Below are 26,440 nucleotides of genomic sequence, written 5' to 3'. Positions count from 1 at the left end.
TAGGTTAAGTAGTGTGTAAGCTTAGGGACTGATGACCTTAGCAGTTAAGTCCCATAAGATTTGAACATTTTGAACTTGCCACTCTTTATTCATTAAGATGCAAAGTAATTCTTTTTGCTGACCATACAAGTATCGTAATCACACTCAACAAACAAGAATCAGCTGAGGAAATTGTAAATAATGTCTTTCAGAAAATTATTAAGTGGTTCTCATCAAATGAATTCTCACTAAATTTTGAGAAAACACAGTTCATACAGTTCTGTACAGTAAATGGCATAACACAATTGATAAATATGGACTATGAGCAGAAGTCGGTCGCTAAGGGAGAATATTCAAAATTTCTGGGTGTGTGCACTGATGAGAAATTGAACTGGGAGAAATACATCGATGATCTGCTGAAAGGGTTAGCTTCAGCTACTTATGCTATTAGGGTTATTGCAAATTTTGGTGATAAACATATCAGTAAATTAGCCTACTATGCCTATTTTTATTCACAACTTACGTATGGCGTCATATTTTGGGGAAATTCGTCATTAAGAGAGAAAGTATTCATTGCACAAAAGCGTGTAATCCGAATAACAGCTGGAGCCCACCCAAGATCACTTTGCAGACATTTATTTAAGGAACTCGGGATATTCACAGTATCTTCGCAATACATTTATTCACTTATGAAGTCTGTTATTAATAACCCATCCCAATTAAAACAAAAACAGCGAAGTGCATAGCTACAACACTAGAAGAAAGGATGATCTTCACAATTCTGGATTAAAAGTCACTTTGGCACAGAAAGGGGTGAAATGGAAATTTGTGGTAAGGTCTTATGGGACCAAACTACTGAGGTCATCGGTCCCTAAGATTACACACTATTTAATCTAACTTACGCTAAGGACGACAAACACACACACACACACACACACACACACACACACACACACACACACGCCCGAGGGAGGACTCGAACCTCCGACGGCAGAATGGAGTGAATTATGCTGCCACAAAACTCTTTGGTCATTTGCCAAATAGCATAAAAGTCTGACAGATAGCCAACCAACGTTTAAAAGCAAATTAAAAGAATTTCTGAATGACAACTTCTTCTACTCAATAGGTTAATCTTTAAATGTGAAATAGTAACAGTAAAAAATTAATTAATTAATTTGTGTAAAGAAAACTTATGTTAAATTGACACTTCCACATCATTACCAAATGTCGTATTCATGATCTATGTCGATAAGCTCTATAAAAGAAAATTATAACTGGGCGCTACTCCAGTTTATTTGTTTTAACTGAACACATACATTGTATTTCCATTAAAAAAAAGCAGAATAAACGACGAATTCTGCAGACTTAAATTATTGCACAACGTATACACACATAATAACACTAAACCTAACTGGCATCAGTCTCATCTCTGTGACGGACCGAGAAGTTTTCAACTTTCCGCTGTAAACCTGGCTGTTTGCCTATGAAAGGGAGAAATCTAGAGGCAGATTCCTTCAAAAGGACCTGGTTCAGCATAGCAGCTGAGAATTAACGTGTTATGCGGAACAAAAGCAGAAGCGTTTCGCAGACGACCGACGTCTGCGCCGGAGTATTCGTCGTATGACGCATCGCGACCCCGCCACCTCCTATTGTCCGGCGGCCACAAAGACGCACGTGCCCCCAAACGTGCTTCACTTCTCTTTTCTTGCACGTAGAATAGAGAAAGCATCGCCTCAAAGGGAGAGAGCATCCTTTGAACTTGGAATCGGAAAATCCGAACTGCAATATCCAGCCGAAATGAATGACAATGCCGGATTGTATAGAGTAATGTGACAAACGGGAGATCATGACGCCCACTAGCACTATTCTGAACGTTGAGAGGGACTGTGAGCTTTCTCTTCAGAGATCGGGAGAAAGAAAGGCGCCGCCCACGCGTCTTTTTTTCGATACCGGAGTCAACATTTTTGCCACAAGTAGTCACCGCATTTGCGCAAGTGTCGTGAATACGTTGTTAATGTTTAACGCTTCACTAGTAAGGAAAAGTTCCTGTTAAGTAGTGATTACTATTCAGTAGCACGGCTTTTTCTTAGAGATAAATCATAGTCTGAGACGATAAAGCTCCTATAATTCTCTTAATTTAGGAAAAATAGTACCGAATACGAATAGCTACCGCCCCTGCTTACAAAACTAGTGTGTACGGCGAATGTATAGCTTCTATACAGATTCTAACACAGTGGTACTGTTCTCCGTCTGGCGAGTGCTAATCAATGCCGCTGTGGTAGGACAAATTTATTTTCTTGTGATCCATTCTTACTGAAAAAAATGGCTATAAGCACTATGGGACTTAACATCTGAGGTCATCAGTCCCCTAGACTACTTAAACCTAACAAACATAAGGACATCACACACATCCATGCCCGAGGCAGCAGTCGAACCTGCGACCGTAGCAGCAGCGCGGTTCCGGACTGAAGTGCCTAGAACCGCTCGGACACAGCGGCCGGCTCTCTTACCGAACCTGTACTTTCTATAGCTGATACAAATTTTAAAACGCTTCTAAAAGAGAAGTTTTATTGCCCAGATCGCAGGTGATACGTACCCCGATTACAGATTTCAACAAAATTATATTGCCATCTTCAGGTCATCGGTTACTTGAATTATAATGCCCCTACGTGTTGCACATTGCCATCTGGCCATTGAAAACATGGACGTAAACTTATAAAAAAGACACTCCCGTGCAATACTAAGTACACTACAATAAAAGCCATAACTGTATGAGCAAGCCTTAGAGTGCCAAACACATCAGGTAGAGAACATCCACTGCTCTCAGATGTGTGTATTTTGATAACCGGTAGAGTTACTTTGCTGAAACTGGTAATCAGGATATGAATTAACTGCGATGTGGGCAATACAATTTCTGTTCTGGATGCTTTTTTACGCTGATACAGAGATCTTTCTCCTCCTGGCAACGTCAGGTAATGATCGTGAAGAGGATGTGTGTATTTTGATAACCGGTAGAGTTACTTTGCTGAAACCGGTAATCAGGATATGAATTAACCGCGATGTGGGCAATACAATTTCTATTCTGGATGCTTTTTTACGCTGATACAGAGATCTTTCTCCTCCTGGCAACGTCAGGTAATGATCGTGAAGAGGATGTAAATATTATTGTTGAAGAAAGAAAAATGACGAAGATGACACACGATCAGAAGTTATGTTTGCAACACGATACTTCTGACTTGCTTGCCTAAGTGCCTCTACAAGTGAATGCGCTTGCGACCTGGCCGCTTGCGGAAACCATTCCGCCATTTAGCGTGACACATCCAGCAATTTATACACACTGTCGTCTATTAATTACACCAATACAAGCAGCTTCTGGATTCTTCCAGTTAAATATGTATTAAACCATTTGTGCACTGTCCCACTCATACCACAATACTTAAGCCTATCTAGAAGAATTTCACGATTCCCACAATCAAAAAGCCTTTGAGAGATCACAAAATATCCCAATGGGTGATGTTCGGTTATTTAATGCATTTAATACTTGTATTTGATCAGTGAAAGCATATATCGCATTTTCTGTTGAAAAGCCTTTCTAAAAATCAAGCTGACATTTTATTAGTAGTACATTTTTACAAAAATGTGATGCCACTCTTGAATACATTACTTTTTTAAGGATTTTCTATAAAGCTGTCAGAAATGAGAGTGGGCGGTAATTGTTAGCATCATATCTATCCCCTTTTTTATGCAATGCTTTAACAATAGCGTATGTCAGTCTATCTGAAAAAATGGCCTGTTTCAGTGAGCTACTGCATATGTGACTGAGAATCCTACTTACTTGTTGCGAATAAGCTTTTAGTACTCTGTTGAAAATGCCATCAATTCCATGTGTGCTTTTACTTTTGGGTGAATTTATTATTTTCCTAATTTCAGTAGGAGAGCTGAGTTGAATTTCAATTTTATCAAATTGCGTAGTATTGGCTCTTCCATATGCTGCCTTGAATTTTCTAATGAGAAACTGGATCCAATTTTCTCCACTACACTTAAAAAGTGATTATTAAAAATGTTTTCTACTTCTGACTTCTTGTTAACAAACTTTTCATTGAATTGGCAGCGAAAATTTGCCCAAAGCTGAACAAATCTTATGAGGATTCTGGTTGTTCATCTCTGACAATTATGAAATTCATACGTGGGCGTAATTCTCCTGAAAATGATCAACAAGAAGTACGTCCGAAAACTGCAAGCACGTATGAAACCATCCAGGAAGTGCGCAACATGAAACTTATCCGCTATGAACACTTAAAAAGTGATTATTAAAAATGTTTTCTACTTCTGACTTCTTGTTAACAAACTTTTCATTGAATTGGCAGCGAAAATTTGCCCAAAGCTGAACAAATCTTATGAGGATTCTGGTTGTTCATCTCTGACAATTATGAAATTCATACGTGGGCGTAATTCTCCTGAAGATGATCAACAAGAAGTACGTCCGAAAACTGCAAGCACGTATGAAACCATCCAGGAAGTGCGCAACATGAAACTTATCCGCTATGAACACTGTTGAATATCGGCTGTGTTAAGTGACTTTTAACTTTAAATATTTATGACCAGTCAGTTCTGAAATATTGCGTTATTTTAGTTTGCTAATTTTCGATCCATTTCAGGCTCATCTTTAGACGAGGCATAAAAAATTCCTATAACAGGCTTTTTTAGGGGCTGTAGAGAGGACTTAGTAGGTAAAGTGCTGATAGGGAACCCAAGTCCGGAAACATACCGTTTGGATTAAAATAAGTTTGAAGATCGCTTCGCAGTACGCACACAAACTGAGAAGAGGGCGCCATCGTCTGTCCCTGTTGTAGCTGAAGGGTTATCATGCTAAAGCGGCTGAGTAACTTCCTAAGTTATTCACAATAACCTTCATAACGTCTATGTAAATATGCATTAACTCCAGGTTAACACTTACTCTTTGACTTTAGGAAAGTAAGCTATCACTTGAAATGATCCAAATAAGAAAAAAACACTGACTTTTCTAAATAAATTTGCACTGAATTGCTAGACGGGCTAAGTCCACCAAACAAGTTTTGTGATATTTCTACGTCTAGTAATCATTTTACTGTTCAGTCTTGGCACAATTCACCACACTGTTTGTGCACCTTAGGCATGTATTCCGTCCTACTTTTGATGTCTCTTTTCTTCACTGAAGACAATCGTTTTGGACCAATGACCACATTAATGAATGCCATCTTTTTGATACGTACATTTCGCCACCATTTTTTCAACATTCTTACCATTTTCCATCCATTGCACCAAATGTCATTTTTATATGACTTACCCTAGGCATGGTTATTTTAATCCATGAATTAGAACTTATATTAACCTTAGTTATGTAAATGATCATATCAGCCGCTTGCCAAAAGTCCGTAAAATAATTGCCTCTAATCTGAATAAAATGGCTCTGAGCACTATGGGACTCAACTGCTGTGGTCATAAGTCCCCTAGAACTTAGAACTACTTAAACCTAACTAACCTAAAGACATCACACACATCCATGCCCGAGGCAGGATTCGAACCTGCGACCGTAGCGGTCGCGCGGTTCCAAACTGTAGCGCCCAGAACCGTTCGGCCACTCCGGCCGGCGTAATCTGAATAACTTTAAGTGGTTGCTTACAGAAACAAAATGCTTGCCCACTTTTTTTTTCAATAACTGACCTCTTTTAGAGTTACCAATTTGTCTGTTGCTTCTGTTTTCTGAATTATTCATACTGTTTACAGCCAATGAAGACACGCAATAGACAGGCCAGAAAACAGCAGGGTTAACAGAAGTGTATATGCTCTAAGTTCGGTATAACTAACTCGTGCACCGCATTCTACACTCAACCCATTTACCATGAACAAGCCATAGGGGCGACCTCTCATGTCATCTACTGACCTTCTTAGCACTTACATAAGCTATTTTTGGAGACAGCCTTCTGGTATATAAAAGCCCTGTTCGCATACCACCTTACGAAGTAGGAAACATATTTTGTTACAAAACTGGCGCTTAGCCCCTTTAGTGTGATAAACTTTCAATTATGATATCACATACCATATACGTCCGACTACAAGTGGTACGTTCACAACTAGGAGGGTCGGTTGACTGTGGTGCTGCACGAACGAGACGCATTCCCGACACATAGAAAAGAACTCAACAACGAATACTCGAAAGACTGTAGATGCTATGGACTCCGTAGAGCGCACACGCCAGAGTTCATTGTCTGACTGTCAACCATCTGTGATTACTTTGCAAAGCACTTACTGCCATGTTTGTTATAAAGCTCATGCACTTTCAATGTCGATAACCTCAATTCAAATAATTAATTTCTTTTACATTTGAACTGTTCATATAGTATTTCTGCATTTTCATTCACTGTTCACTATTAGTATTGTTTGTAGCCTCGGTAGGTCAGGCTTGAGAATGAACCAGTTGGTTCGAAACCAGTAGCTAAACATACAGTATGTATTCCAACTGTGACAGATTTGTTAGTAAACGCTTCATGAAATATTAGGAAAGGTTGCTGGGCCTGTGTTAGCAAAATGTTGAAACTTAAAAAAAATGCGTTTACTATTGGCGTCATGATGTAGGAAGCCACTGGATATGTTTTCATTTCACGGGTGATAGTGTCTGGAATAACTCCGACAGTAAAATGGTAATCACGAACAGCCTGCGTTCTTATGTGTTTTCTGTCATTTGAAAGTGCTGTGATACCATTTTTCAACCGGAAAATACTCTTTCACACAAGGCACGTGTCTCTTTGAACTTTATACGTCATATTGCAGGACCCTCGTGGCCAGCAATACGCTCAGATCTCTCCCCGATAGAACATGTGCACGACCAGCTCCGATATCAAACCCTGTTGTATACGAGTATCGAGGATATTAAGGACCATGTACAACAGTTGTGGACCAGGGTACCTCAGGAGAAGATACAACAGCTTTGTGACACCCTTCCCAACCGAATGGGTGCGTGAAGTGATACGTCATAGTGATAATTGGGCTAATACTGCCAATTTATTTATAAATTTGACTCTGTTATCGCAACACGTGAAGTTTCACTTCGTTTCCTCCTTCCCTTCCGCTTGCTTCACTTTTGTGTCAGGTATTGTGTATAGATCCAGCCGAGACTATAGAAAGAGGGGTGGAGTCCCGCAAGACTCAAGAACGATGGCACAAATACGGTGAAAAACGTTTCGGTGAACGTTCAGGTGGTATTTGTGTTTTGCAAAACCAGACGAATTCCGTTTTTAAGTTGTTATAAATGGCAGTCAGATGAAAACCGATCACCCACCACAAAGGATCATCGAGTGGTTCCATTGAAACGTAATCACCACAAGCGTTAAGACATTTACTCCGCTGGCAGACGAGAGAATCAATTCCTGCTTCGTAGAACGCGGTCGGCCACTGACTGATCTACAACCATACCCAGTCATGCACTTTCTCGTCCGACTGAAACCGACGTCCACGAAAATCTTTCTTCAGATGGTCAAAGATGTGAAAATCACACGGTGAAGTACGTAGGACGTTGCAGTGTTTTCGGGCCACATTGCTGAAACGTAGCCTCGTCCGATAGGCAGTGTGGGGGCGGGTTTAATCATCGATGATTTCGTCAGACAGCATTGTTGGGCGCCTGCTGCGCAAGGTTTCTCGGTTGAGTATCAGTGGCATGCACAGAATCATCGAGATGGTCCCACAAATTCTCGATGGAGTTTGATGGCCAGGGTAGTACAGTAACTCATCCGGGCGCACATCTAAGCATGCTCATACACTGTAAGCTGTGTGACACGTTGCATTGCCCTGTTAGTAAATCCCATCGTCCTGAGGAAAAAGAACCTGCATGTAAGGGTGGACGTTGTCCCCAAGGACGGACGCATACTTTTGTTAATCCACTGTGCCTTCCAGAATGTTGGTTGTTGAGTTCCCTCCCAGAGGTGAAACCGTCGATGCAATACGATACTGTAAAACATTGAAGACTTCGGCGTGCGGTTAGAAAAAAAAATGCTTTTAATTTACTTACTTTCGGTTCGTGCCCATGCAGCCATGTCAGTAGTGGAAAGACGATACGACAGTGTTTCTGAGGTAACTTTCGTGTCAGTAATGGAAATATGAGTGTAGGGACAACGCCCAGTCCCTGAGCGGAGAAAATCTCCCACCTACCAGGATTCGACCCCGGGCCCCTTCAGCTAGGGACCTGCGGCGCTGACCCCGCACCTCCCACGGTGTACTGTTGTGTTTCTTCACGAGAACGCCAGTCCCCGTTCTGCCGGTGTCACGCAAAACCTCATTCAGCATTTCGGTTGGGAGCAGTTGGATCACCCACCGTACAGTCCCAGTCTCGCACCTTCTGACTACCACTTGTTCTTGAAGTTGAAGCGTGATTTTGGAGGAAGCCGCTCTCACAGCGATGGAGGCGCAAAAAAAAAACGGTGTTCAGAAGTGGCTGGCAGCATCTTGGTGAAATGAACAGGCTGACAAAGCCGCGAAAGAGGCCATCAGGGAACACACCGTTACAGAATGCGCCATTCCCTTGGACTCAGTCATTTCGCTAGTGGGTCATAAATCCCTGCAGTTATGGGAGGAAGAGTGGGAGGCGGTGATGGAAAATAAGCTGCAGTTAGTGACGGCAACTGTCCGGCCATGGAGGTCGTGCCGGTCGCCCCAGCGCGGTGAGGTGACCCTTTCCCGCCTCCGCATAGGGCACTATCTCATCACGCATGGCTTTTTACTCCAGCGAGAGGACCCTCCTGCCCGCGATGACTGTGACGTGCAAGTCAGCGTACGCCACATTTTAAATGAGAGATTTTATTTCATGATGGAAGGGCAGACGCAAATTTAAGTGGGGGACCTGCCCTGTATTTTATCTGATGATGAGACGACTGTGATGAAGATTTTAAAACTTACCGGGTGATCAAAAAGTCAGCATAAATTTGCAAACTGAATAAATCACGGAATAATGTATATAGAGAGGTACAAATTGACACACATACCTGGAATGACATGGGGTTTTATTAGAACAAATAAATACAAAAGTTTAAAAAATGTCCGACAGATGGCGCTTCATCTGATTAGAATAGCAATAATTAGGATAACAAAGTAAGACAAAGCAAAGATGGTGTTCTTTACAGGAAATGCTCAATATGTCCACCATCATTCCCCAACATTAGCTGCAGTCGAGGAATAATGTTGTGAACAGCACTGCAAAGCATGTCCGGGGTTATGGTGAGGCATGGCGTCGGATGTTGTCTTTCAGCATCCCTAGAGATGTCGGTCGATCACGATACACTTGCGACTTCAGGTAACCCCAAAGCCAATAATCGCACAGAATGAGGTCGGGAGGCGGAGCATGACGAAAGTGGCGACTGAGCACACGATCATCACCAAACGACGCACGCAAGAGATCTTTCACGCGTCTAGGAATATGGGGTGGAGCGCCATCCTGCATTTTGGTTCTAATAAAACCCCATGTCATTCCAAGCATTTGTGTCAATTTTTACCTCTCTATCTACATTATTCCGTGGTATATTAAGTTTCCAAATTTATACTGACTTTTTGATCACTCGGTATCTAGACTCTGTCCCAAACTTTTAGGCTGTAGACTTTAGCGTGTTGCAGACTAGCTCGTTCGCACCCTTTTCTACCAGCAATTAGCCAACAGCAGTTATCTGCTGTGTTCTTTCAATTCTTTACACTGCTTTCTCCCTCTTTTACCTTATGTTGGATTTGACACTGTGATGTGTGTGTGTGTGTTTAATTTTACGTTTTTATTCATAGTTCTCATGTTTGTAGTTTTATGACATTCCTCCACACTCGTCTCATTACGTTTTATTACAGGCGCTAAGGATCTCGCTGTCGTGCGCTCTCAATCTCTTATCATCATCATTATCTATGAAGAGGACGTAGAAAAGTTGCTTTCCCGCTATCAAAGATGTCTGAACAGTAGTGGCAACTATGTAGAAAAATAGTTTTAGAAATGCTCTTTCTTCTAAAAATAAATTTTGGTTTGGTAAATATTTTTGTGAGGTTTTTTTTCTCAAAACGGTATTTCCTTTCCGGACATGCCTCGGAATGTGATTCCAGCGCTCAGAGGCTGTTCATTGGCCGAGCGGAAGCTGCCCAGTGGGTCCCGTTGAGCTCGCGTGCGGCTCGCCTGCCAGTAGCCGCTAGCCAGCACGCGCCACCGGCCGCTAGCTCGCCCGCTTATCACCGCCACTTGCTCTTACCGGCTGACAGCGCCACGCACTGCCCATTCTCCCGCTACGCGAAAAGCGGCCCACACATCCGCCCCACAGGCGGACACTTCCGTACATCCTACAGCCTACTAACAAAGTCCAGTTTTAACCTACTTATTTTTTTAACATAGTTCGCGTATTCGCAGTTTCTAGGAACGTTGATAAATGACCCAGAATTACCGTACACAATAACTCAGAATAATGTACTGATCCAAAAGGCTTCCTTTCCCTTACCAGCGTCCCGGCAGTAACACTAAAAGCCAAACCGATTAATCTGTTCTAGCGAGAAATGCCATGGACAGGCATGTGCACATATACAAACGGTCTTAATATAGTATCGTCAACACAAGGTATACAAGGACAATGCGTTGGCAAAGCAGTCATTTGTACTCAGGTGATTCATGTGAAAAGGTTTCCGACGTAGTTATGTTCAAATGTGTATGAATTCCTAAGGGACCAAACAGATGAGGTCATCGGTCCCTAGACTTACACACTGCTTAAACTAATTTATGCTAAGAACAACACACACACACACACACACACACACACACACACACCCATGCCCGAGGGAGAACTCGAACCTCCGGCGGGAGGGGCCGCGCAATCCGTGACATGGCGCCTCTAACCACGCGGTCACTCCGCGCGGCGACATTGTTATGGCCGCACGACAGGAATAAACAGACTTTGAACGCGGGGACATTACATTTCGAAAATCGTCAGAGAATTCAATATTCCGAGATCCACAGTATCAAGAGTATGCCGAGAATATCACATTTGACGCAGTGGCGGACGGCCTTCACTTAACGACCGAGAGTAACGGCGTTTGCGTAAAGTTGTAAGTGCTAACAGACAAGCAACACTACGTGAAATAACCGCAGAAATCAATGAGAGGTGAACGACGAACGTATCCGTTAGGATACTGAGAAGAAATTTGGCGCTGACCGGAGTGGCAGAGCGGTTCTACGCGCTGCAGTCTGTAACCGCGCGACGGCTACGGTTGCAGGTTCGAATCCTGCCTCGGGCATGGATGTGTGTGATGTCCTTAGGTTAGTTAGGTTTAACTAGTTCTAAGGTCTAGGGGACTAATGACCTCAGAAGTTAAGTCCCATAGTGCTCAGAGCCACTTGAACCATTTTGAACGAAATTTGGCGTTAATGGGCTATGGCAGCAGACGATCGACGCGGGTACCTTTGCTAACAGTGGGACTTCGCATGCAGCGCCTTTCCTGGGCTAGTGAACATATCGGTTGCACCCTAGATGACTGAAAAACCGTGGACTGGTCAGATGACGCCTGATTTCAGTTGGTACGAGCTGATGACAGGTTTCGAGTGTGGCGCAGACCTCACGAAACCATGGACTCAAGTTGTCAAGAAGGCACTGTGCAAGCTGGTGGTGTCTCCATATTGGTGTTGTCTGGAATGGACTGGGCCCTCTGGTCCAACTGAAACCATCATTGACTGGAAATGGTTATCTTCGGCTACTTTGAGACCACCTGTAGCCGTTCATGAACTCGATGTTCCCAAAAATGCCATCGGGTTATAATTGTTCACGATTGGTTTGAACAGTCTGGACAGTTCGAACGAATGATTTAGCCACCCAGGTCGCCCAGCATGAATCCCATCGAACATCTGTGGCTCGTAATCGAGGGGTCATTCGAACACACAATCCTGCACCATTAATACTTTCGTAATTATGGATGGCTGTAGAGGCTGCATGGTTCAGTATTTCTGTAGGGGACTTCCAGTGACTTGTTGAGTTCGTGCCACCACGTCAAGTTACTGCACTATGCCGGACTAAAGGTGGTCCGACATGATATTAGGAAATTTGGAAAATAAGGTCTTACGGGACCAAACTGCTGAGGTCATCGGTCGCTAAGCTTACAAACTACTTAAGCTAACTTAACTAACTTACGCTAAGGACGACACACACACGCATACCCGAGGGGGGACTCGAACCTCCGACGGAGGAAGCCGCGCGGACCGTGACAAGACGCATTAGACCTCTCAGCTACCCCGCGCGGCCCATGATATTACGAGGTGTCCCTAGACTGGCTCTTATCGCGACATGCTCGGCCTACAAGTGACTATTTCAGTTACGGTACATGCAGAATTGCCAGTTTTCAGCATTACAGCAAGCATAACTACAGCCTGGGTGAATTGCAAAAAGCCCAAAATTGCTACAAACCTGGTTGTCGGAAAAGCTCAGCAAAGCTAATGATCGTAACAGTTGGATGACAGCGTCTAAGTGACTGAGAAACTATCACAGTCACCAAACAAAACAAAATATTCAGAGTTACTGGTACCCAAAGAGCTTAGCTGAACACCACCACAAGCATCAATCATTAATAACAAATTATTTAAATACGGCTCATAACTAATAGTTTGAAACTTACTGGAATATTAAAATTCTATGCCAGACCGGAACTCGAACTAGAACCTTTGCCTTTCGTGGGTACGTACTGTCTGTTCAAATGTTCAAATGTGTGTGAAATCTGATGGGACTTAACTGCTAAGGTCATCAGTCCCTAAGCTTACACACTACTTAACCTAAATTATCCTGAGGACAAACACAGACACACCCATGCCGGAGGGAGGACTCGAACCTCCGCCGGGACCAACCGCACAGTCCATGACTGCAGCACCCCAGACCGCTCGGCTAATCCCTGCTGTCTGTTATCGAATAGTGGTACAGTCTGCCATTGTCCACTCGTGACAGCCCCCCTCAGCAGCGCAGGTAGCTGGATAAACACAAAGTAAACTCGCACTCACACCTGTAGCAGCGCTTTAGTCCACATTCCCACACCACAAGAAGATATCGTATTAATTGGAAATATTTTATAAGATGCCTTGAAAGTCCATTAAGATAATTATCGCATATAGCTTCAGATACTCTATCTGAAATAACAACCCTGCGATTATTGTGCACTGCAACGTATTAAATGTTAAAGAACAGGTGATAGTTTGGAAGCCTGTGACAAAAAATTGGCAACTATTCTGTACTGCTTGGTGTTTTAATATATTTTTACTGACGACTTAACCAACAAAAGCCAATTACCAGAAAGGTTGTATTTTGGGACATGCAATACCCACACAGTTTCAAACCTGTCATAAAATGAATGTCCGTTAACTACCTTATACCATTTAAAACTGTTTGTATGCTTATTAAAATTATAAATCATTGATATAAATAGTCAGCAAGCTGTATACTAGTCAAATAATATGCATTCCAACGAATGTTACTATTAATAGCAATACTGCGTTGTAAATCTTAAAAAAAATATGTTGATAATAGATTTTTGTTTATTATCATAAATATTTTAAATAATCAGCTGAGAAAAAAGTACTATATAAATAAAAAACTTAGAATAAAAAGTAGGAAAACTTAGGTGCGGCCGGTATCGAGCGCTCATTTTCACATCGGAATCCCAAAAAATTTCTGTTTCGTAATTTTTTTATAACACTATGACGAGAAAAGAAGCAAAAGACAGAGGTTTCGCAGAGTATAAAATGGTTGCACTACATAAATTTTTGACTCACAGGGTGCTGACGGCTTTAGCCGCAGTTAGGTGCTTGCTGACTTATCAATTTGTATTGCGAACAATGCACAAAAAAACGTTTTAGCTAGTGTAAAGTAGCTTCGGAACATTACATTTTACGACACGTTTAATGTGCTTGGGGGTCGCATGTTCCACAATCCAAACATTTTGATGATAGCATTTTGTTTTTTAAGTAGTCAACAATAACATATAAAACACCGTGTAGTACAGTAGATCTGCCAAGCGCTATCGGCAGGCGAGGTGCAGTCAGCCCCTGTGAGACCAATTGAGGAGCTACTTGACTGAGAAGTAGCGGCTCCGCTGATGAAAACTGACAACGGCCGGGAAAGCCGTGTGCTGACCACAAGCCTCTCCATATCCGCACCCAGTGATGCCTGTCGGCTGAAGACGACACGGCGATCGATCGGTACCGTTGGGCCTTCCGAGACCTGTTCGTACGGAGTTTTATTATTGTCTCGGAAGTCTCCTTTGGGTCTTCTAGCTAAGATGAATTTCTCTTTTGCTTTCTAACATCGAGACTTATAAACGTTACAACAAAGCTTAAGGCCACTTCTTGGCGTTAAAATACAGTGTTAAGTAAAACAGAAATATGCAGTAAGAAAACATTAATAAAACTCTTTGGCTTTGGCTTAGTCAAAAGAAAGTTTTTTTCGTATTGAAAGTGAAAAAAGAAGGTTTTTTGTTTTCAAAAATACTTAATTCATGATTTAGCACAATTTTCTATCTTAAAAAAACTTCTGCCTTACGACTCGTCTGCGAGGTCCACCGCAGGAGCGTCTAGGGAAGTGATTTCAGTGGTGGTTTCCTGTTGCCTACCACTGATGATGATGTAATGATAACGAGGACAACACGTCGCCCATTCCCTGAGCGGAGAAAATCTCCGACCCAGCCGGGAATCGAACCCGGGCCCCTTGGCGTGACAGACCGCCGCACTGACCAGTCAGCTATCGGGGCGGACTTCTATCTTAAAGTTACTTCAAAAAATTTGTTATAGTTTCTCTTGTAGTTTTCGGCCTTTGGTATTAGAGGGAGTTGTCTTGCAACATGCATTCAGAACTCCTTACTTTTGGTTACTTCTGAGACAAAGTAGCGATTGTGTGAGACCCAGAAAATATTAGATACAGGCTCCCAGGTAGATGCCATTTTCCTTGACTTCCGGAAGGCATTCGATACAGTTTCGCACTGTCGCCTGATAAACAAAGTAAGAGGCTACGGAATATCAGACCAGCTGTGTGGCTGGATTGAAGAGTTTTTAGCAAACAGAACACAGCATGTTGTTCTCAATGGAGAGACGTCTACAGACGTTGAAGTAACCTCTGGCGTGCCACAGGGGAGTGTTACGGGACAATTGCTTTTCACAATATATATAAATGAGCTACTAGATAGTGTCGGAAGTTCCATGCGGCTTTTCGCGGATGATGCTGTAGTATACAGAGAAGTTGCAGCATTAGAAAATTGCAGCGAAATGCAGGAAGATCTGCAGCGGATAGGCACTTGGTGCAGGGAGTGGCAACTGACCTTTAACATAGACAAATGTAATGTATTGCGAATACATAGAAAGAAGGATCCTTTATTGTATGATTATACGGTAGCGGAACAAACACTGGCAGCAGTTACTTCTGTAAAATATCTGGGAGTATGCGTGCTGAACAATTTGAAGTGGAATGATGATATAAAATTAATTGTTGGTAAGGCGGGTGCCAGGTTGAGATTCATTGGGAGAGTCCTTAGAAAATTTAGTCCATCAACAAAGGAGGTGGCTTACAAAACACTCGTTCGACCTGTAATTGAGTACTGCTCATCAGTGTGGGATCCGTACCAGGTCGGGTTGACATAGGAGATAGAGAAGATCCAAATAAGAGCGGCGCGTTCCGTCACCGAGTTTTTTTGTAAGCGTGATAGCGTTACGGAGATGTTTAGCAAACTCAAGTGGCAGACTCTGCAAGAGAGGCGCTCTGCATTGCAGTGTAGCTTGCTGTCCAGGTTTCGAGAGGGTGCGTTTCTGGATGAGGTATCGAATATATTGCTTCCTCCTACTTATACCTCCCGAGGACATCACGAATGTAAAATTAGATAGATTTGAGCGCGCACGGAGGCTTTCCGGCAGTCGTTCTTCCCGCGAACCATACGCGACTGGAACAGGAAAGGGAGGTAATGACAGTGGCACGTAAAGTGCCCTCCGCCACACACCGTTGGGTGGCTTGCGGAGTATAAATGTGGATGTACATGTAGCGCTGTCTTCGTTTGCGGGATGCTTCCGTGCTCCACATTGCAACGCAACCGTGGAGAGCTGCTTCAGCGGCGAGCAATCTGCTCGAGGTGTCCCATTTCCAGGGTGCTGCGTACGTATGTCCCGTTGAGCGAAAAGCAGCGGACACGGTTCCGTGAGTTCCGTTTGCAGGCGCGTCCGTCACGTCACGGGGCGATGCCAGGAATAGCGAGCAGCGAGCGGCGGCCGGCGACTCGCGAGCGCGCCACGGGCTGCGGCCACAAGCTGCCTCTGCCGGCCACACGACGACAGGCAACTGGGCCGAAGCCTCCCAGCCGAGATCGCGACGAGGTAAGCAGCAGCCGTCGTACCATTACGTTAACGAGCTGTGCGCCGTCAGGCGTGTGGCTGCTGTCCGTAGAAAGCAAAGGGAGGCCGCTCAGTGCTTAAAGTCTGGTTAACAGCGCGGTAACAGACGGAGTGCAAAATCTGATCGATAAGCGTGGGGATCGCAGTATTTCTGGAGGAACCATAAAGGCTTTTACCTCGTGTAATTTAGGGAAACCGTTAAAAAATCTAAATTAGGAACACCAAACTGGGATTTATACCGCATATCTCTCGAATACAGATGCAGAATCTTAACTAAAACACCAACCTGTTCGATGAGGGCCTGTAAACGCAATTCCATTCTCTGAGGAGTCATCATTATACTTATTCAATGACAATTTCTTCAAAATTTCCGTAATATCAAATTCGTACTCATGTATTTTTTTGTCTCTTACACTATACTTCGGGTGAAACGTGGTCGAGCGGTTCTAGGCGCTTCAGTCGGGAACCACGCGACTGCTACGGTCGCAGGTTCGAATCCTGCCTCGGGCATGCATGTGTGTGACGTCCTTAGGTCAGGTAGGTTTAAGTAGTTCTAAGTTCTAGGGGACTGATGACCTCAGATGTTAAGTCCCATAGTGCTTAGAGCCATTTGAACTATTCGGGTGAAACATGAACATAACATTCGTTTTGATTAACATTCAGACGGCTCAAAAACCAGCTTGTCAGATGGGCTCATTGAAGCCGGGCCTCCTGAGAACTTTATCTTCATCCAACTCATAATTCACTCTCGCTGTCAGCCAACAGCGAACTCTGAACGCTTCACGCATTCTCCCTAGTACTACCATGACACTGCATACACCAAACTTGGAATGGTATTAACAAGATGTTGTCGTAGTGGCCTAGTGATCAGAGGACTAGATTTTGGCCCTGCAGCTTCTGGGATCCATCCAGGATAGGTGCGAAGAGTTTTCCTCGTTCCAGTCCCTCCAGGACGGTCCCACGTGTAGTCAGCGGTGTCCGCAGCTCGTGGTCGCGAGGTAGCGTTCTCGCTTCCCACGCCCGGGTTCCCGGGTTCGATTCCCGGCGGGGTCAGGGATTTTCTCTGCCTCGTGATGACTGGGTGTTGTGTGATGTCCTTAGGTTAGTTAGGTTTAAGTAGTTCTAAGTTCTAGGGGACTGATGACCATAGATGTTAAGTCCCATAGTGCTCAGAGCCATTTTCGTGTAGTCAGCCTGTTATCGAATGAGTTCCGACGTAAAAGGCGACCAGGTCGATGAGTCCGTGACTCTATCCCTCTTAGTGCCGCAGCGAAGAGAGGCTGTATTCTATCTAGTTAGGCCAATAACCAGGACATGGCCTTCATGCCTCCATTTTTTTAACATATTGAGAACATTAGGAGAGCTCCAGTGCAACAAAAGCTCGTGATATCGTGATAGTTCAGATGGCTGTGAGCACTATGGGACTTAACATCTGAGGTCATCAGTCCCCTAGAACTTAGAACTACTTAAACCTAACTAACCTAAGGACATCACACACATCCATGCCCGAGGCAGGATTCAAACCTGCGACCGTAGCAGTCGCGCCGTTCCAGAGTGAAGCGCCTAGAACCACTGAGCCACAGCGGCCGGCTCGTGATTCGTGAACTATTACTAATTATTTGCTAAGCCAAACATAGCGCGTACGGTTACTTATAAAAGTTTTCGTCATAACTCCGTTCGAACAGGCCTCGGAAGGTCCAACGGTACCGACCGACTGCCGTGTCATCCTCTGCCGATGGGCATCACTGGATGCGGATGGAGCAGCATGTGGCCTGTACGCCGCTCTCCGTTGTCAGTTTTCGTGACCGGAGTCGCTACTTATCAATCAAGTAGCACCTCAGTCGACATCACAAGGGTTCAGTGCATCCCGCTTGGCAACAGTGCTCGGCAGACCCGGACGGTACCCATCCAAGTGCTAGCCAAGCCCAGCAGCGCTTAACTTCGGCGATCTGACGGGAATCGGTGTTGCCACTGTGGCTTGGCCGTTGGATTTTTGTCATAACGCGATGCTGATGTACACATTGAACATTAACAAAACCGACAAACTGCAAATACGTATTTCTGACTGGAAATGGAGGAAAAGACACGTATTCGGAAATGCGTCGTCGACACAGTATATGGCGCTGATGAATGACTGTTCCTCTGACCACGTGCTGTGTCTTCCTTGTGTGTTGCAGGCTGTGTGACTGACGTAGCGCACTGCAAGCTGCTGAATGATCCGGTAATGATGTCGGGAACAAGCCGAGATTGTGTTTGGGTACGGCCAAGCAGACGGAAGCGGTCGAGAGGCAGCATGACTATACCAAAACAAGTATGTTCACAGACAGCATCCACATCACACAACATTTCAAGCCCTTTTTGGGCGTCTGTGTGATCATGGGGCCTTTGAGTAGGACGAACGTACACGGAGGTGGCAGACGGTGCGTACACCACATTAAGAAAACGGGGTTCTGCAGGTCACAGAAAAATGGCCCGGCAACGTGGTGTTCGCCAAAGTACGATTATGTGTATCCTGCATGACAATCGCTACTATTCCTATCACCTGAAATTGCATGGAAGCCACTTTGAACATCTGTTGGCCGGCCGCGGTGGTCTTGCGGTTCTAGGCGCTGCGGTCCGGAACCGCGGGACTGCTACGGTCGCAGGTTCGAATCCTGCCTCGGGCATGGATGTGTGTGATGACCTTAGGTTAGTTAGGTTTAAGTAGTTCTAAGTTCTAGGGGACTGATGACCTAAGATGTTAAGTCTCATAGTGCTCAGAGCCATTTGAACCATTTTGAACATCTGTTGTGACGTGGATGCAGTGCAGCTCTGTACTGTTTTCTGTGAACGATTTGTTGTCGTTGCACGCACATCGTCCATTTCCGGAAAAATGTTTATAGGACATTTTCCTTCCATTTACATTCAGGAATCCGTCCCTTTGCCAACGGCCTTGCCCCAGTGGTAAAGCCGGTTCCCGTCAGATCACCGAAGTTAAGCGCTGTCGGGCTGGGCTAGCACTTCGATGGGCTACCATCCGGTCTGCCGAGCTCTGTTGGCAAGCGGGCTGCACTCAGACCTTGTGAGGCAGACTGAGGAGCTACTTGATTGAGAAGTAGCGGCTCCGGTCTCGGAAACTGACATACGGCCGGGAGAGGGGCGTGATGACCACATGCCCCTCCATATCCGCATCCAGTGACGCCTGTGGGCTTGAGGATGACACGGCGGTCAGCCGGTACCTCTGGGCCTTTATGGTCTGTGCGGGAGGAGTTTAGATTAGTGTTTTAGTTTAATCCGTCCCTACAGTTCGTCGGTTTTATTAATGTTCACGTTGTATGTTTGATGTACGTCTCACGTTATAATGTGCATTACCTCTTGTGTAGGTAGTTTTAAAAAAAAGAGTAGAAAGTGCCAGGAACGATACGGGTACTGACTACCTGCTGCTCGGAGCGGTTCAAATCACCCTAGTAGGTCAATGATTCTATAATAATCCAGGGCCAAACCTCCACTCACTGAAAAGCTGACTATTTCCTAAGACCTGTAGCAGGAGGTAACTGACACCGCAAGACGTTTGGATGCCGCAAGGGCTCTTTACTGGGAGATTATATCCTCCCCCCTCCCTAATCCTAATAGCAAGACTTTTTCTCCTTCATATGACTCAAATTCAATCTCACAAAAGTTGTTTTGTTTTATTTGGCTGGAGAACATCCAGTAATTACGTTCAGCACTGATTCGTAAATAACTTTAATTAAATGTGATAAGTAGTTAGATGATCCATTGTCGGAGATGATGTGAAATTCAGTGGAGCTGACACTGGGAGTTATGACCGACAGCTTTTATAAGGTGAGAGGCCTTTTACAGAAGAGGGATGTGGAGTAAGAGGACCACAGGTAAGAGAATCAGTTTGTCGGTAGTAAAGGTGGAGGTCAGAAATTATAAGATACACAGAGGTGCTTTTCTTCAATATCATCGGCATTGGCTTAACGAATTAAGACTACGTTTGTGACGCTTTGTCCGATAATCATGATAACTTCTGCAGGCACATTGCCTATGCTTCTTTCTCAATTGAGAATTTCGACGATCTTGACAATTTTGATAACGTATTTTTAGTCGATGATATACACTTCCCTGTGGGTGGTCAAACACGTAAGAGATCTTTAAATGTCTTATATCTGTCATTATTTAGCTTGAATGACGGGCGTATAAGTAATGTTATGTTTCAGTGAATAACTTCGTTATTATACAGAGAATGTGTGTGTGTGTGTGTGTGTGTGTGTGTGTGTGTGTGCGTGCGCTGTGATTCGTATTAGCATTAAGTGTATAAAGAGGCTAAATGCCATATTTAAGAAAGATTAGATATTTCATTAGGAATGTGCTGTTTGTCCATCAAAATGGCTATGGCTAACGGTGGAGGATGCAATCACGACGATCTCCAGGTGGCAGTGAGATCAAGTCCCCTGACTCGTACCTAAGAAAGAATCGCTTCTATTTGTTTGTTGGTTTTCCTCGTCATTTCAGATAATAAGAACGTGAAAGAAGAATCTGCTAGTAATATTTCTTTGCCTCTTGTTAGAAGGTTGGAACAATTGCTTTCGTCGTTGCAACTCTGCTGTCGTCTTAACAAAGAGAACAATGGTAGTCACGAAGGTCTTTATACCAGGCGATTTAGATGTATCGGAGAAGGATCTTTACATTGTTAAATCATTTAAAGTCATTTACAAACATGGAAAAAATTTCTTATATGTCCAGTTCTTATAATTACAGGTTGCACCTGTAGTTTGTGTCATCATCAAGTTTCACTGTTAACCATCTGCTCCGTAGTATCGCATCGAATTAGTTCGCGCCTGCAGATAGGCAACCCACTGAAAAATTCCGGAGAGCAAGCTGCTGTCGCGCCTTCGCGGACAATTAGTGTCAATGAATTTCATGCACGTACTCACACTTGTCGCGTAACAAACGGTTCCCATAATGAGTAACTGTAACGCGCATTACAAACCTATACAGACAGTCTATCCACTATGTGTGTCCGACTTCTATACGCCATGCTTTCGCGCAGTTGTCTTCTCTCACCCAGGAGATTCCTGTGAATATCTCCCTCCCTCCCTCCCCGCATGGGAAAAAGAAATGGTGAGAAATAGCTTTTTTCATATTGTTACTTCTGTTACGACATTAATTGAAATAGTTGTACATTAATGGCTTTTATATTGAAAAAAATTGTTAGTGAAAATGGCTACAAAAGATCTAATAATTTCCAAAGCCATCCTCAGCATCATTTATGAGCCATGAGATTTATGCAGTGAAATATATTGTCTATGAGAGTCGTTTGGAGATAAAAGCACTTGAAATATATCAGAACACCTGAAGCTTTTTCATCACTGAAGTTAATTACAAACGGAAAAATGCCCTTGATTCCCTAGATGCCCCGAAAGTGCACTAAGGACTGTGGTCTCTGAAATGTGGGATGTAGTTGCGGCGCACAACAGATATTACAGTTCACGTTATAGCTTTGATAAATTTCAGTATTTGGTTCAAATGGTTCAAATGGCTCTGAGCACTATTGGACTTAACATCTATGGTCATCAGTCCCCTAGAACTTAGAACTACTTAAACCTAACCAACCTAAGGACATCACACAACACCCAGTCATCACGAGGCAGAGAAAATCCCTGACCCCGCCGGGAATCGAACCCGGGAACCCGGGCGTGGGAAGTGAGATCAGTATTTGGATTCTGATCGGTGCTAGCACACTGTAAGACAAAAAAAAATCGACGCACCAAGAGAGAATTATTCGAATGGGACGGAAGTCGGTAGATGCGGTATACATGACCGACAAACAAATGATTATAATTTCATAAAAACTGGGAAATTTAATCAAGAGAAAAAGCTTCACAAATTGGGCAAGTCAATAAGCCGTTGGTCCACCCTTGGCATTTATTCAACCTGGTATTGATTGGTATAGTTGATGGACGTCCTCCTGAGGGATATCGTGCCAAATTATATCCAACTGGCGCGCTAGATCGTCAAACTGCAAAGTTGGTTGGAGAGCCCTGCCCATAATGCTCCATAGGATCTCGGTTGGGAAGAGATCTGGCAACCTTGCTGGCCAGGGTAGGATTTGACAAGCACGAAGACAAGGAGTAGAAACACTGACCGTGTGCGGGAAGCCATTATCTTGCTGAAATGTAAGCCTAATATGGCTTGCCACGAAAGGCACTAAAACGGGGCATAGAATCTCGTCGACGTACTGCTGTGCTGTAACCAAAGGGGTCCTGTTATAAAATGAAGTGGCACCCCAGATCATCGCTCCTGGTTGTGGCGCCACACGGAGGGCGACAATCAGGCTGGTACCCCACCACTGCCGGGGCATCTCCAGATACGTCTTCGCTGGTCACCTCAGTTCGAAGCGGGAGTCTTCACTGAAGACAGTTTCACTCTGCCGGTCAGATTGCAGATCGACGACACGGCAGCCTTACAGCATAGCGGTACGCCGAGGATATTCTACGGCCCGTTTTGTTGCCTTTCAGGGCAAGCCGTTGTGGGCTTACGTTTCAGCAAGATAATGCCCGCCCGCACACGGTGAGTGACTTTTTCTACTGCTTGTCTTCGTGCTTGCCAAACCTTGCCTTGGCCAGCAAGGGCGCCGGATCTCACCGCAATTGAGAACGTTTGGAGCATCACATCTATCGATTTCCGCTTCATCGGATAATACTTCTGTGGTGCGTCATTTTTCCGTCTCAGAGTGTATATTGACTTCCTCAGACCGTGAACAAAGTTTGTTTATGTATCTATTATTCAGTCTCAGAAAATTACTTAAAAAAAACACTCCGTCTTCAGTCCACAAGTGGCCCATCGGGACCATCCGACCGCTGTATCATCCTCAGCTGAAGACGCGGGTAGGAGGGCGTGAGGTCAGCACACCGCTCTCCCAGTCGTTATGATGGTTTTCTTTGACCGGAGCCGCTACTATTCGGTCGAGTAGCTCCACAATTGGCATCACGAGGCTGAGTGCACCCCTAAAAATGGCAACAGCGCATGGCGGCCCAGATGGTCACCCATCCAAGTGCCAGCCACGCCCGACAGCGCTTAACTTTGGTGAACTGACGAGAACCGGTGTATCCACTACGGCAAGGCCGTTGCCTAGAAAATTACGAAACGATAAAATATGCAGGGTTTCCAGAATAACCGGCACTCAAACCCGGTCCGGCACAGAGCTTCAACCTGCGAGGAAGTTTCGTATCCACGACTTGTTTATTGTAACTTACAGTGATATTTTGCAACTTTTTATCGTGATTAGTACCTTTACGTGAACCTCGGGTTGAAATCTATTCAGGGAAAGAAACACTAATTTTACATAACTGCTGCGTTAATGATCATAAAGTTCCTAGGTTCTATGGAGTCGTATCTTGTTGCCAAATTCCCGAGAAGTCCCTAAGGTGGTTTATCGCTTAAATTGAAACAGATTTTCTGTTCGAAGGCAGTTGCACTACCTGACTCTGCTGTCTTGCACAGTTGTTGCACTAGAATAAGCGTGCCCCAGATTTCGGGTGCGGTATATGTTAACTGGCCGCCAGTATTTAAAATTGATTTCCTATTCATTATCAGCTTTGTAAGGCTTCAGCAACGTTGGTACTTGAAGGGAGCTCCTGATTTGTTTGGATACTGGCAAACACCAATAATAAATCAGGGGTGAGGAAAATGGAATATTGGTTCAAATGGCTCTGAGCACTATGCGACTTAACTTCTGAGGTCATCAGTCGGCTAGAACTTAGAACTAATTAAACTTAACTAACCTAAGGACATCACACACATCCATGCCCGAGGCGGTCGCTCGGTTCTAGACTGTAGCGCCTAGAACTGCACTGCGACTCCGGCCGGCAAAATAGAATATTAAGCCGAGGGCAGTGTTCACTGATGTTACACGGCGACGAACGACTCAAGTAACGTGTATTGAATCATATCTAAATACAAAGGGCTGCGATCTAATCTGAGACAGAATGTTACTCTATGAGAAACAGATGAAGGTGACAGAGGAGAAAATTTTGGTGAATGTTAGCACATGACTGGCGCCACTGGTTTGTCGCGTAGTACTGGAGTGGCGTTATTGTTTTCTGTATAAAATAATGAATAGCTAAACCGAGCTTAAACTGATTGGGCCGGATTCGATGACCAGTCCTGTTACGAGCTGACTAGTGTCGCACTCCGATAGTTAAGAAAAAGAGCCATTGCCAACTACGTGGGATGTCAAGGGGCCGATGCTGCCTGCTGAGGCATAGTAGATGGCCACATCCCCTTTTTCTGATAGAGGTTTCCTACACTGGCCAAGTTTCTTATACTGTCACCGTTTTGAGTAACTTATTGACTCCTCTCAGAACGACAGCAGCCAAAATTTGTTTCCATATTTCGGTTCTATGCATGTTAGAAATATTTAACATGAAGTTTCTTTTCTCTGGGAATTTTGTTAAGGGGGGTAGGACGTCAAACGGGACGACTTGGAGCAGGAGAGACACCACAGGAATTTTCAATTTCCATTGTCTATACTTTTAAAAATAAATTCATAAAACTTTGTCAGAATGACCAGAAACGAGTCAGGATTTACCCTTATAGTGGTGGAAGTTCAAAAATATAAGAAAATAATTTTTTCTTTTTTACATTTGTATGTCACCTCTTGTTCACTTACCATTGGCTGCATTTGTTGCTATAGGTACACTTTTCTTCATAAGCAAGGGAGATTCTTCGATGAATTTTGCACAGCATACAAACCATACTTACAGGTGCATGAAACTCTACAATTTTCCAACTCTATTAAAAAGTGTGGTAAAAATTGAGATAATTAACTATAAAATTTGAGTTTTTTCTAAGTATGAAGTTTAAAATGTAACAGCACATTCATTTTTTCATAAATTAAATAATTTCTAGAGTTTCATACACCTGTAAGTATGGTTTGTATGCTGTGCAAAATTTATCGAAGAATCTCTCTTACGTATGAAGAAACGTGTCCTATAGCAACAAACGCAGCCAATAGAAGTGAAAAAATGAACTTTCACATGTAAAAAAAAATTTGTTTGTAATTTTTTTGAACTTCCACTGCTATGATTGTGAATCCTGAATCCTTCCTGGTAATGCTGACAAAGTTTTATGAATTTATTCGTAAAAGTATAGACAGTGGAAATTAAGATGTCCTGTGGCGTCTCTTCTGCTCCAAGACGGCCCGTTTGACGTCCTACCCCCTTAAAGGTTTAAATCGCGACTGAATTTTCAAATTACTCGAGATAAATTTTAAAGGGAAATTGTGGATACCGAAGGGTCTTGAATTTGTCACGTGATTGATTACTTATTCATTGTTATTCAACCCTTTCTCTGCATTCGGCCTCGAGCGGCCGCGCACGCGGTTGTCTCGGCGTTTGGCCGGTTCGGAAGATTCGCGATATGTGGTGTTACGAAGTGTGGGAGCAGGCAGCTTCGGTCTCAGAGAAAAGGCCTTCCTGGCGTCTGAGTGCGGGTAGCGTTGGCGGCTTGCGCGCGCCGGCTAGCGGTGCGCTGCGTGTCGTGTCGCGGCGTGTGGTGGCGTGTGTCCAGCAGCGTGCGCCGCGCCGGCTTCCGCTGGAGCGACGGCGGGAAGTCGCTGCGCCAGAGGTCACGCGGTCGCGGCCCGCGCTCCTCTCCCACCACTTCCTCACACACTCTTTCTCTCCCATCACTTCCTCACACACTCCTTCTCTCCCATCATTTCTTCACTCACTTCCAGGGCTACGCACTACCCCTGCACCTTACGTCTGCTTTTACGTTTACATCGCAAACCACCTTACCACAATCGTGTTCTTCTTTTCCTTTTCCGTGGAAGAAACGGCTATCGGCAAGCCGCTATCTCCTTATTTCTTTAGTGTATGTGTCTTATGACAGGTTTCAACGGGAGGCTCTCCACCGTGTCGTCTTCCTTCATCTCTTTGTATATTACGGCAAGAAAAAGGAATAAAACTGAGATAGTGTTAATACTTTCATCCTCCTTTACCACCTCTGCATTACTGCAGATGACGTGCCTCTGAGCACATTTGTACTGTGCATGCAGTACACTTGAGGTGCCTAGTTGTTTCC

General features: G+C 44.2%; 1 protein-coding gene and 1 pseudogene across 2 annotated transcripts in view; one reads left to right on the top strand and one right to left on the bottom strand.

Annotated features, from left to right (window-relative positions):
• Positions 1 to 26,440, top strand: part of LOC124712604 — a 498,348-nt gene that overhangs the window by 90,236 nt on the left and 381,672 nt on the right. The window lies entirely within an intron of this gene.
• Positions 23,369 to 23,486, bottom strand: LOC124727619 (annotated as a pseudogene).

The sequence above is a fragment of the Schistocerca piceifrons genome, chromosome 1, assembly GCF_021461385.2.
Source record: "Schistocerca piceifrons isolate TAMUIC-IGC-003096 chromosome 1, iqSchPice1.1, whole genome shotgun sequence".
NCBI classification, from domain to species: Eukaryota; Metazoa; Arthropoda; class Insecta; order Orthoptera; family Acrididae; genus Schistocerca; species Schistocerca piceifrons.
Note: the sequence above shows the minus strand (reverse complement) of the source record. Positions and strands in the feature narration are given on the sequence as shown.